Below are 12,811 nucleotides of genomic sequence, written 5' to 3'. Positions count from 1 at the left end.
ATTTTAAGATGATATAGCATTTTGTGGAATCAAAAAGTGTTCCTTTGGAAGATGAGGAAGAATCATGTTGTCTAAACTAACTTAAAATTTCACCTGCATCATAATAAAGTGACATTGTTCTCTCTGCACTGAGAATTTTTAAAATATGTTTTTAAAAATGTGTCCAAGATTAATGTAATATATTAATGTAATATATTTTCATAATAAAAAGCATGAAGGGAGCTTAAATGTCTGGCATGTACATTAATATTTTTAGGTGAGGAATCTAAGGTCTAGAAAAAGTTCAAAGTCTAAGATTCATAAGATGCTGTGGTAAAATTTAAAGCCTCAAATGCTCATTCCCTCCTAGTTTAAACTTTTTGCTCTCTAGTTGCTTCAATTAATAAATCCAGGAATTTTTTTTAACTTTAGATACCTTTATTCTTTGCTATTTCACTGCTTCCAACACTTCAAAAAATTTAAAATTCTATTATTTCTATTGACATCCATTTACCTTTAGAATTTTAATGTGTCCAGATAAAGAAGACATAGCATTTACTATGAGAACATGAACAAAATCTCTCCTTTTAATCTTCTTAAAAAGAGTCTTTGCTTGGGCGCCTAGGTGGCTCAGTTGGTTAAGCGACTGCCTTCGGCTCAGGTCATGATCCCAGGGTCCTGGGATCGAGTCCCACATCGGGCTCCCTGCTCAGCAGGGAGTCTGCTTCTCCCTCTGACCCTCCCCCCTCTCATGCTCTCTCTTTATCTCATTCTCTCTCAAATAAATAAATAAAATCTTAAAAAAAAAAAAGAGTCTTTGCTTTACCTTTTCATTTTTTTCTCAAGAGATATTTCATCATCACAATATGAAAAGATACATCCTAAGCACAATAGAAATATGACTCTGAATATATGTATTTAATCATATATGAAGTATACTGGCTTGAGGTTTTCAAAGATGAGATAATCAGTGCTTCTAGAGATTTCGGTATAGAATATTCTAGTAACAAAATGTTAGTGTTCTCTTCATGGATGGAAATTATACCTTTACTATTACCTTCTCTCTGCTGTTTCTGATACTTGTTACCATGTATGTATTAAGTTTGGAAACACCCTAAATTTTTTTGAAAGCTATTCTTCTTACATAAAGTAATTTAGTTTTTCCCCAACCCCCATTTGCCAGAAGGCTGAGGAAAGTGAATTATCTCTTTCTATATGAGTCAGATGGTCACCTTTATGTTAAAACAGTGATCTATAAAAGCTTAAATTAATTCATCTACTTCTGCTAATTATTTTGGAATAACCAAAATGTATTATTGATAATTATACTTTTATCTTGGTTTGCTTTTGCTCTCCCTTATAGAAATTATTAAAACTTATGTAAGGCTTAGATACAGATCCAAGTTAATTTTTCTATGCAAAATTTTAATATGGCTTCTTACTCTTGAAATGTTTGGCCTTTAATTAAAAAAAAAAAACTTCTTTAAAAATAATGTTCAGAGTTTTTATATGTTCCTCTTTATTTCTTCACCATTACCATTTTGAGTTTCGTTCCAAACACATATTCCTTCAGGAATCTATATGCACATGGATGCATATGGATCATGCCATGAGCACCCTCTGGGCAGCAGTTTATACAGTCAAAATAAATAAGATCTATAGAGCTTCCAAACTCTAAATCTTGGGACAGCAAATCCATTCAGACACCAAAACCACCTCCCTGAAGCCTATGGTATAACAACCAAGGTATTATGTCAATAATTTTTTTTTTACTCCCTCTCTTATAAAAGATAGGAGAAAACGATCTTGTGAGATATGATTCCAACCATTACAAAAACAAACTTATAAATTCCTTATACCATGAAAGACAAAGAGAAAGCATTGTAATTCCAGGATGATGCATTGCTTGACTAAAATTCGAAATTCTAAAATACATGTGATGAGGGCATTTGACGACCAGATGAAGAATGCATGGAATTGAAGAGAAATCGACATTGAACAGAAGGTCAATAATGCATAGTCAGTTATGGAATGGGAAATGTCACTGAACATTAGAAAACACAAGTATTTTTATTGGATGAATTTGGTAGGTGACATTGTGTCAATTTAAGGTGTACAGTATGTTAGATACATTTACATATTGTTAATATGGTTGCGGTTGTAATGGTATTTTTCACATTGCATACTTATGGTATGAGATTATTGTCCATATTCAATACACTGTACATTAGATAGATCTCTATGACTTAATCAGTACTCACTACATGTTTGTACCCTTAAAGACTATCAGGCTACCCCCTGCCATTTCCCGGTAACCATCGTTTTACTGCTTTTGTTTTGTTTTGTTTTTTACAGGCTTGACTTTCCTAAGATTCCACATATAAATTCTATCATGCAGTGCCTGTCTTTCTCTGTCTGACTTAATTCACTTAGTATAATGTGCTCAACGTCCATACATGCTGTACCAAATGACAGAATATCCTCCTTTCTCATAGCTGAATAATATTCCATTGTGTATATATACCATATCTTTTTTTAAATCCGTTTATCCTTTGACAGGCATTTGGGTAGAAACCATGAATTTAAATCTTGGTGCTGTTACTCACTACTCACTTACTAATTCTCTGACTGGGCAGAGAATTCTCTACCTTCTTTGAATATCAGATTCATCGCCTGCATGATGAAGATAATGTCTGTTCTCTAAGAGAGTAAGATAGATGAGATCCTACAAGAGAAAGCCCCTAAAATATCTATACAATTCATGTTGACATATTTCCAGAAAAGAAAACTCCTGCTTTATTGGGAGCTATAAAAATTTCCTTTTCTCCGTCATCAAACTTCTACATTGGACGAATTTATACATAAAAACTATAATTTTTATACTGGGATTATTTTTGTTTTCCATATTCCTTTGTATTGACTAGAGGTCTTTCAGATGTGAGTTAGTACCATCCCTTGGATAAAGGGTGGGCATAGCCTACAACAAAAATCCCATTGAACATCTCAATAAGGTTGACATAAACATATAATAGGAATAATGATCTGAGATCCAAATGCTTTTCATCTGCAAACACCACGCATTTGACATAGAAAAAAAATTGTGGCCTTCTAAATTATTTGTTTGAGAACCAAGACCCAAGTCTGGCAGATTTGGGGCATGGTTTATTAAATGAATCACTAAGTAGGGAAGGCTAATAACCATGAACAGTACACTTTTGATGTGAGATAGTATTGCCATTTTATAGCTAAGAGTTACATAGTACCAACTCTTTGCCAGGCACTTTTCTAAAGCTTCATATCTATTCACTTATTTAATCTCAAACAACGTATGAAGTCAGAGCCATTGTTTCCCACATTACAAACAGTAAGAGATCAGTAATTTGCTCAAGGTCGTAGAGCTGTTAAGAAAAAGATTTGAAAGCATGCAGTCTGATTCTATGGTCCTAATTACTACACTTGACTGTTACAACAATGTCTGTGGCTCCGAAGTGATAGTTTCACCAAGAGTGAAGAAAAGGGGACTCAGAGGATGCATCTAGAACTCAGGTTTAAGCAGGTCCTATCCTCTAGGTCAGGTTCCATGGGGGCAGGATGGGAACACAACGGACAAATTGAGCAAGGGAGTGCCCAAGAGCCCTCCTCCCCGTGCTACCAGAAATTGCCCTGAGATATACCACATGGGGAGCAGCCGATTAAAGTGCAGAGGGGAGTGCCCCAAGACAATCTCGGGGAATTCTGTTCATCCGAGTGGTATAAGGAAGGCACAGTATGAGCTATCCCTCCCCTGAAGCCTTTGTAAAATCCCATTCCCAAACTTGTCTGTTCGGGCCATGTATTTAGATGGTGAATTATACTTGTATGTTCTTATTATTATCTTATTTTCTATTTCTCAGCAATAAGAAATAAGAGCACCGTGTGTGCTCAAGGGGACTGCTTAACAGGTGTCAAAATGAGATGTTCTCCATCAAAGCGCACAAAAATTAGTACTCCTCATGATGCCGCTATTTCGGGAGTAGAGGGAAAGTGATGCATACATGATGATAGGGATGTGTGAAAAAAGTTAGATGCTCATTCTCCATAGAATCTGGATGCAGACTGCTACTTATAAAATGTGAGTGCTTGATTTCCAACAACCGATATTCCAGCACATGTTACGGAACTGAAGGCAGCTGACAAATCGCAAGAAGGATATTTTCTCTGTAAGTTTATCATGTCTCAGGGCATTTCATTAGGTTTTACCAACACCTCAACGTATGCTTAAAAGTGGAAGCTAAGAAAAAGTTCTACCGTGAAGTTCCTAGCGGGGCCATTCTGATGGGTACACAAAGCACAATGGAATTGTGTCATTGGACCACGCGTCTCCACCACCAGCTCCATGTTAAATGAACATAGAGCAGTGACAGCCAGGATAAAGACTTGCCTGTTGGCCTTGGCTGCGGATGCACTTGATGTAAATTTTTCTAACATCTTTGTTTCAACTCCATCCATTTCAATGGCACTCCCTGATCCTTCTGTCCCTCCCCAATCTTGGATAAAGTTTACAACTAGTCTGTAGTGCCTGAAAGATAAACTAGGAACCAAGAAACACACATTTTCCCTTTTAACACATGGGCTATAACTATATACATATTTGTCTGTATAGATACATCTTATTACTAGAATACCAAGGAAAGCGTTCAAACCTTAACTGTTAATATATTCTTCCCAATATGAATTTAATTGAAGATTATGTTTTCAATGTTTGTTGAAACATTGAACATGTTTGTGTCTGTCTGTTGGTCCACACAAAGAATAAAACAGAAGTAAAGCAATAATCTGCATACTTCAGACAACAAACTTTTGCTCAAAATGTCCACCAAATATTTTACTAAAAATAGTAAAAGAGATAATAAGGGATGCAATAGAAACTGAATTCCTCACCAGTGCAACTCTGTGTCTGTCACATGAAGTTACTTAGCCGTTAGCATTAGGAAATTCCTCATTATGCTATAATGTTGTAAAAATTCTCCTGGCTTAAAAGTGCTGAGTGATTTGGAATCTTTACCTACATTATCACTTTACTGATGACTTTAAGATATTATACACATATATAATTTTTTCTAAATCTAGACTTCTGTGTAGGATGTCATAATATGTCTCTGAAGGAAATATGGGTACTAGAAATAACTATAGAGACCTATTTTAGTCAGCTTCTGAGCTACCCAAGGTAACAAACTTTCTAAGAGATGCTTTGTATTACTGCTTTAAACTTTTTTTTTTTAACTACAGCTACAGGTTTTAAAGATTTCTTTGAAACAACTGAAGAGTGAACTTTAATTCATGTTTTTTAAACAAAGGTTATATGAGACTTACAGCAGTCTTACAAAAGAAGAATATTAGCAAGAATTGCACATTACGCTCGGAGTGCAACTGACTTTCAAATTTCTCTACAGGTATTATTTCCCATGAATAGGAACAAAGAGCAAAAACAGTTAAAAAAGCATATTCAAATGTGTGCATAAAAAGGCATGGTAAATGAATACTGTTTAGTTTGCTGACATAATTACTTGAATGTAATTTTTATGAGTCGTAGAAATCTTGGCATTTTCACTGAACCAGATAATTAGACTCTGAATAGAACAGGGTCAGAATAATTAATACATCAAAACTAGATGAACTTTTTCTAATTATTTTTATTTAATCTCTATTATAATTATTGTTATACTCTGCTGAGCATGACTGCCTCATGTTCATAGATTTGAATGCAGTCTTATAGTTGCATCCTGGGACTTTGTGGAATATTAACAAACCGTGGCATGGAGAAATTAGAATGGTGTAGTTTCATGATGGAATTCTAAATTGGAATTTCATATTTTTCTATATAGTTGCACAAAATTTGTTCCATAATTGTAAAAATATGAATTTTAAAACAAAAGTCTACTTTTCTTTCAAGTTATACTTCTCCAAAGTTCAAGAAAAATTATTTTCACATTTTTTTTAAAGGTGTATATCATCAGCTATTCAATTCATGTGAAATTTTCTGGAAGGGAATGGCATGAAATTTTACATTATTTGACTTTTTAATATCATGATAAATCTTAATCATTGAAGCAAATGTATCAACAGGCAGTAAAGAGCATTACTTGCTATTACAAAAGACTTTGAAATTTGTGTTAGAAAGTCATGGTGTAACCTTCCAATCATAGCTACCTCCTTGCGCCAGAGGTCTGGTATACTCATGAAAATACAGAAAAATAAATTACTCCAGCAAAGGAAACCAATATTGATAGAATATTTTTAAATCTAAGGACTGAAAGATTATGTAGGCTGGTTAATAAATGATTAGAGACTAATCTATGTCTTAATATCTGAAGTAGGAAACTATAATACAGAGAGGATGATTTCATCAGAAAAATTGTGTCCAACAAAGACTGTAAACCATTGTGCCAATGAGAAAGTCTGAGGCTCCTCTTAAGTCTTAGTTGTCATTTTGAAGTTGTCAGGACTGCGCTCTCCTGACCTTACCATTATCTGTCTCCACTGTGTGAAAGTCTGTGACTTTCCCTTGTCCAGGACTGAAAATGGACAGGCTCAAGGAGCACTGTGCCCTCAGCTATAAAGAAGGCAACAGGAATTAGAAAACTATTGCAAAATCTTGAAAATAATCTATTCTGAGAATTTACAAAATACTTTAAATTCCCTAGGAACTAACTTATCTGCTAAGAAGGACAAGAGACACAGAATAGTTTTCTGCCATAACTTTTGTGGAACCAAGCTATTTAAATGTTTGCCTGATCCTGGAATTTGACTGGGGCAGGTACATATCTCCAGAGAGAGCAGATACAATGATTATGAGATTCTGAAAACACTAAGATAGAAAGAGATAGCCATCAAAGGGAATAATGCCCTTTGTACATAACAACAGTGTTAGATTTTTACCTCATTCGAGGTTAAATAAAACTCAAAAAATAAAAACAAAAAACATTGACTTTGAGCCATTGAAAGCAGTTTTTACTGAAGAAAGAATCTTTATTGTAAATATGTCAAATAAATATAAAATGGGAAAAATAAGAGAATAGGGCAAATGTTGAAATGTAAATGTTTCTGGCAAAGATATAAAAGGAATAGGGGAGAGAAGAAGCTATCACGATGGAAAAATTAAAGTTGGCTTCAGCTGTGGTAAAGAACATAATTGACATTGTAGGAAAAAAATCACTAATAAAGATGGCAGCCTTTTAAAAATACAGAAAAGTAATACTAATAGGTCCTGTAGAAGAAAGAAAACAAAAATAAAATATATGAATAATTCACCCATTTGGAATGAACTAAAGCAAATGAAGCTAAACAGTCATTCATTAAAAGAGAACACTTTCCAGGAGTTTAGTGAAAATGTGACACCAAGAGACATTACCTGTGTATACAAGACAAAGAGTTCACTAAATACCCCTCCCCCTAACACACACGAATAAAGGGACTTAGAAAGAACTTGGCAAAGTTTTTGAATTTCAAGATTAAATGAAAAATTCCACAACAATTTTGGGCAAAAAGTAGAAGTCACACTGGTTTCAGATTCTAGTTAACTCAGAGTGCCAGGATATAATGTAACAATGAGAACCAAGTTTTGAGAGAAAAATACTGTGGTCCAAAAATATTTTGACCACACACAAAGTAGTTAATGTGCTGGAGTAACAGAAAGACCTCCATGCTTAGATCTGCAGATTTCAAAACATAAACTGCACATGGATACATTCCTTGAAATTTTTACTTAAAAATACACGTCAGCCGTGTAAAGATGAATAATATGAAAAGTTAAAAAATGAGATATTTGAATCAGAAATTACTGTGTTCTATATTGAGTGTTATTAGTTTAAAGTGTATCTGCTTAAGGTTAACAAAAAAACCCCACAGATGCTCACACTGAAATAAGTCTGTATATATACTAATAACAGAAGTAGTAACAGAAGTAATACCATGAATACTATAAGTAACAATAAAATTCTTATTCCTAGTAGATATAAACTTTAGTTTTGTATGTAGTATGATCATAAATATATTATGAATTTTATATGAGCAAATGTCACAGTCATCAAATAACTTTGTAATAGTTGGCTTCTTGGAAAATAGTTCATAAATCTGATCCTTATCTTACACTTTAATATAAATTAAAGTAAAACAAGGCTTAAAATTCATAAAATAAATGTATTTTAGAAAAGATGAAAATATAAATCACAATATTTCTCGTTCTGGAGCAGTCGTAGAATTTTTAAGCATAAACAGCAAAATTCACAAAGTGCAAAATTAAATATTGAAATGTTCCTTAGAAGAAACCCATAAACGTTTCTCTTACCAAAATCAATAAGCAGATATGTAGTATAGTTTTCATTAATAAAACAATGATATGCCATAAATATTTCACCCAATGGCTCTGTATCATCTCTGCCTAAACACTGTCATAACAGTGTTTCAATTCTGTTATTGAAAAAATGGCACAATTTAACAAATATTAAATAATATATAAGTTCCTTTTATTATAAGGTTTATATATCCCAGCATCACATTAAGAGAGTTACTTTAGTAATCTGATTTGGCATTTGCAATAAGCCTCTTAGGTAAATGCTATCCATATTTTTACTAATGAATAGATAGAAACAGAAATAATGACATGACATGAGAGCATAACTCACAGGAGTTTAAGCAGGATTTGAATCCAGACCTAAGTACAAAATCGGAGTGCTTAGTCCATTGTACGCTGCTTTCTAGGTATATTATATGCAATGTAAGAAAAAGCTTTTCCTGTGTTGTTCTTTCCTATATCCCCTTAGCTAAGCATAGTGCCTGGCTTATCGTAAGCACTCAGTAAATAATTGTTGCATGCTGAATATATGTCTGTAAGAAACTGAGAAATATAATACTAAAAACAAATGGATATTTTATCCCAAGGAAGTTTTCAGTGGGGTTTGGTGGAAGGATATGGAAATGAAGGATATGGACAGTACAGACATAACTATAATATGAGGCAGATTTGTGAACATGCATCACTAGATCCACAAAGAAAGTGCTATCTCAATGGAAGAGAGGCCATGAACACAGCTAGATAAATGGATCCCTCATACGAACTCGGCTTTCAACATGATTTCGTTCTTGAAATACCCAATATGGCTCTTTTGGATACTCCTTCATTCTTACATGGCTAAAATCAAGTATTCTTGGTCACCTAGGGTATGATGACAATATTAAGATTTCTGCTTAGCTAAGAAGAATATTAGTCTGGATTCATCTATTTTACCAGTAGAATTCGTATGTTAGACAAGAATATTGGTAGGAAAAAAATGGGGATACATTCACTTAAAATTAAGGTAATCCAAATGAATTGATAGCTGCCCTAAATTATGTCAATACTAAGGAAACATTGATACAATCTTGAGCTTGTCCTTCTATGTAACAGGCTAAAGAGTAATACTGTAGTATTTAGCTATGGCAATGTATTTAATCCTTGTAGATATAAATTTAAGATGTGACCATATAGGAGGTTTAAATATTCTGACTTAAGCTAAATAATAAGTAATAATAAATAACTGGAGGAAAATGCCACCCAAAGAGAACAGATTCAATCTACTCTGAACTTTTAATACAGTAAGGTTTTTCTTAAACCTGATTTTATTCTCACTCTATAAACTTTTCTTTGTTTCTTCTGCTCTATTCCTCATTACTATCCCCATTTTATTGAAAAAATCCTCTTTGCATGTTTAAAATATAGAATCTGAAATTGTCCATTAAAAGTCATTAAATTGGGCCATTTCTACGTAGGAAGGGTCCAGGCATTTGTCTGCAAGTTTTAGTAAGTATCTGCAATTCTTGTTTTTGTTATTATTTTGTTGGCATTTTAGTCTCATTTAATTGATGGTTGGCACCAACATTGGGGGAAAAAATAGGCATACATTGTGGTATTTTCTTCCAGTCACATAACACCTGTATTTGTGACGATTCTTCAGTTGCCAGTCTTCTGGCGGTTCATTCTGTTGCCTCAAATGCTTGATATGCTTCCTGGCATCTTAGTATTTTATCAGTGAGTATTAACTTACAAGTGAGACAAGAAAATGGAGTCAAGAACCCGGGCTCTCCCTTTGGCAGCTCTTTTCCACCAGTGCTCACGTCTGAATTGTTGACTATTCTTAAAATCATGGCAGGATTTCTGTGAACTTTTTAGTGAGCTTAGTTAAAAAACATTTTTATTGATATAGTTTGGAGACCTCTCCAGAAAGTGGAAATTTGGGAACACAGGAAATGAGGAAAGCGCTGAGAACAAATATTAACCAAGTGCAATAAGTATTAAGAAGGCAAAGCAAGAAGGGAGGCAAATTATGGCGTCTGTACATTTAATTGGACTGAGAATTTCCCTTTAGCAATGCTTAGGGGACCATGAAGGGGGGGATGGAGAAAACAGGCTCGGCGATATAAGGCACAGTGTGAATACCCATTTGTTAAATACTGTGAGAATGTGCCTGACTTTTATCACTTACTCCCATCAGAATTTAAGTTCTTACTTTTACCTCTGAAATATTTAATATTTAAAAACATAAAACACCCTGTACATTTTTTAAAAATCCAACCTCCTACTTTCTTCTCTGTTCTTAAAAAACTTTCCTAAAACGTTATCTGGCATGATTCCTTTCCCTTGCTGACAACCATTGTGCGTGTAACACATACCCAGCCCAGGATAACAAGATTAGGGAAATGTAACCCGCACTCTTCTCCTTTCTCTTTTTTTCCAGTAAACAAAATATATTTTTGTTTTCCCACATATTCAGTCCCTAAAGTTGATTTCTAATTTGCACAGTTCCCATAATTTGAACAGTGATTTGGAAATAATGCAATATGATTCTAATTTTTATTTCAATAGCTTAGGAACCTGTCTCAAACCAAATAAATAATAGATGCAGAGTGCCTCACACCAGGTACCAAATAGCTTTCAGTGAATGTTAACCCTCTTTCTCTGTCTCCTCTTCAGGATAAAGTGGAAAACATGAAATATTTGTTCGTTGAAGCTTAGTTGTTTGGAACTATTTTATAGAATTACAAAGGTTTAAGCCAACAATGACTTCAATACCTTTATCAAGTCCTTATAACAAAGATACTGAATTTAAGTGTAGTTTAGAGTCAGAAGTCTAAGGATTTTATCATTTAGCTAAAATCTGCCTTTTTTTCCCCAATAAAAATTTTTGGTTCACCTTTCATTAATAAAAAATAGTCCCCTTGCCTCCCCCTTCACACCTAAGATTATCTATCAATCATCCATCTATTTATTAATCATCATAGATTTCTGGGAATAAGTTCAAGTTAATGGTCTCATGACTATTTCTGTAGTAAAATGCATATATTCACAATGTCCAGATTTGGGGAAAAAATATTTACTCACAAACGTGACAGGTTTTGAGAAGTGTCTTTTTTTCTATCTGAAAACTTTTGTAGGCTAGAGACAGATTAGAAGATCTTTTTTAAAAAATTGCATCATATTTGAATATGTAAGACACTTTATGAATGTGCATGTCATCCTTGCTCAGGGGCCTTGCATCCTCTCTCAACTTTCTAATTTTAGAATTTGCACTGCTATAGTGAGCACTGCATTTATTTTTAAGATCTTCGGACATAAGAGTTCTTTCTGTACTTTTTTTCTTTTAGGGGGTAGTTGGAGGTGTTTGTAGACAAGACACAAAGTCGCCATTGGGGCATAAATTTTAATATTCTACTCCTAAATGACTTATATTACATGCAACTGACTTTCATCATTGTGTATTAATTGACATACACACAGGTATGGGGAACTGCCACCTCATGCAAAATTTAGGTATGTTTGTATAGCAACAGCTCCCAAATTTAAATATCAAGCTATAAAACCACATAGCCATGATCTGTATTAGATGGTCCCTGAAGTCCCGTGTCCCATCTAGTGTATGTGAATGTGTGTATATACAATTCAAGTTACCCTTCACTCTCTTTGTCTTTTATAGCCTAACCAAGTATTCAAAAATTAGGAAGCAGTTCTTGCCTATAATGTTTCTGAAACACTGATACTTGTTTCCACTGGAATCAGAAGACCTATTTATCTCAGAAATTTTAAAGTCACATGCCAGATGTAAGGTAAATAGATACTAATATATAATTTGTCATGATTTCACTTTCCATTTCCTGTTCCTTAAGATTTTTATACAAAAGCCTTTGACTAACTTCCCCCGAAATGCCTGAAGTTGAAACTTAAGACTCCATAATAAAAAATATAAAAAGTGGAACAGTAGGGTATTATTCAAGCATTTTGATCGATAAGTCAATATGTATAGTCAAGAGAGAGGATGCTGGTCCCCAGGGGAATTATGTTGGCTTGAATTATCTGCATATGTGTGTGCAAGGCTGCAAATGTATCTTACTTCATACAAAGTTTGGTCAGTACAACCTCAACTTTATAATTTTCATTTATGTTATATATAGAGAAGTATATACTGTATATACATGCAACATTTTATATTTTTCATGGATACATTTTTATCATTTCAAAAAATGTGTATTTCACATTCTTGGACTATTTTTAGCTGTTGTTCAATTATGCATTTGTATACTCACATGTTATTTAGTAATAAAATTCTACCTATGTATTACTTCAAAAAATAAAATAAAATAAATGGAAGGGTAAAGCACATTACAACGACTCTATTCACTTAGAGCTGGCTGTGTCATGAAGCAGAAACAAGTTTCAGAAACTAGTTACTTTACAGTCTGGTTATCTGAGAGCACTAAGTAAATTTGTTTAGATTATCTCCAAATGCTACTGAATTGTGCCATAGTTTTATGTGAGAATCTG

General features: G+C 33.8%; 1 pseudogene; it reads right to left on the bottom strand.

The window, feature by feature from the left end:
• Positions 1-11,474: 11,474 nt before the first annotated feature.
• On the bottom strand, positions 11,475-11,574 carry LOC118022022 (annotated as a pseudogene).
• Between the last annotated feature and the right edge of the window lie 1,237 nt (positions 11,575-12,811).

Source organism: Mirounga leonina, unplaced genomic scaffold (genome assembly GCF_011800145.1).
Source record: "Mirounga leonina isolate KUSES-001 unplaced genomic scaffold, KU_Mleo_1.0 Mir_175, whole genome shotgun sequence".
Classification (NCBI taxonomy): Eukaryota; Metazoa; Chordata; class Mammalia; order Carnivora; family Phocidae; genus Mirounga; species Mirounga leonina.
The sequence above is the reverse complement of the archived record's forward strand: the minus strand, read 5'-3'. Positions and strand labels throughout refer to the sequence as shown.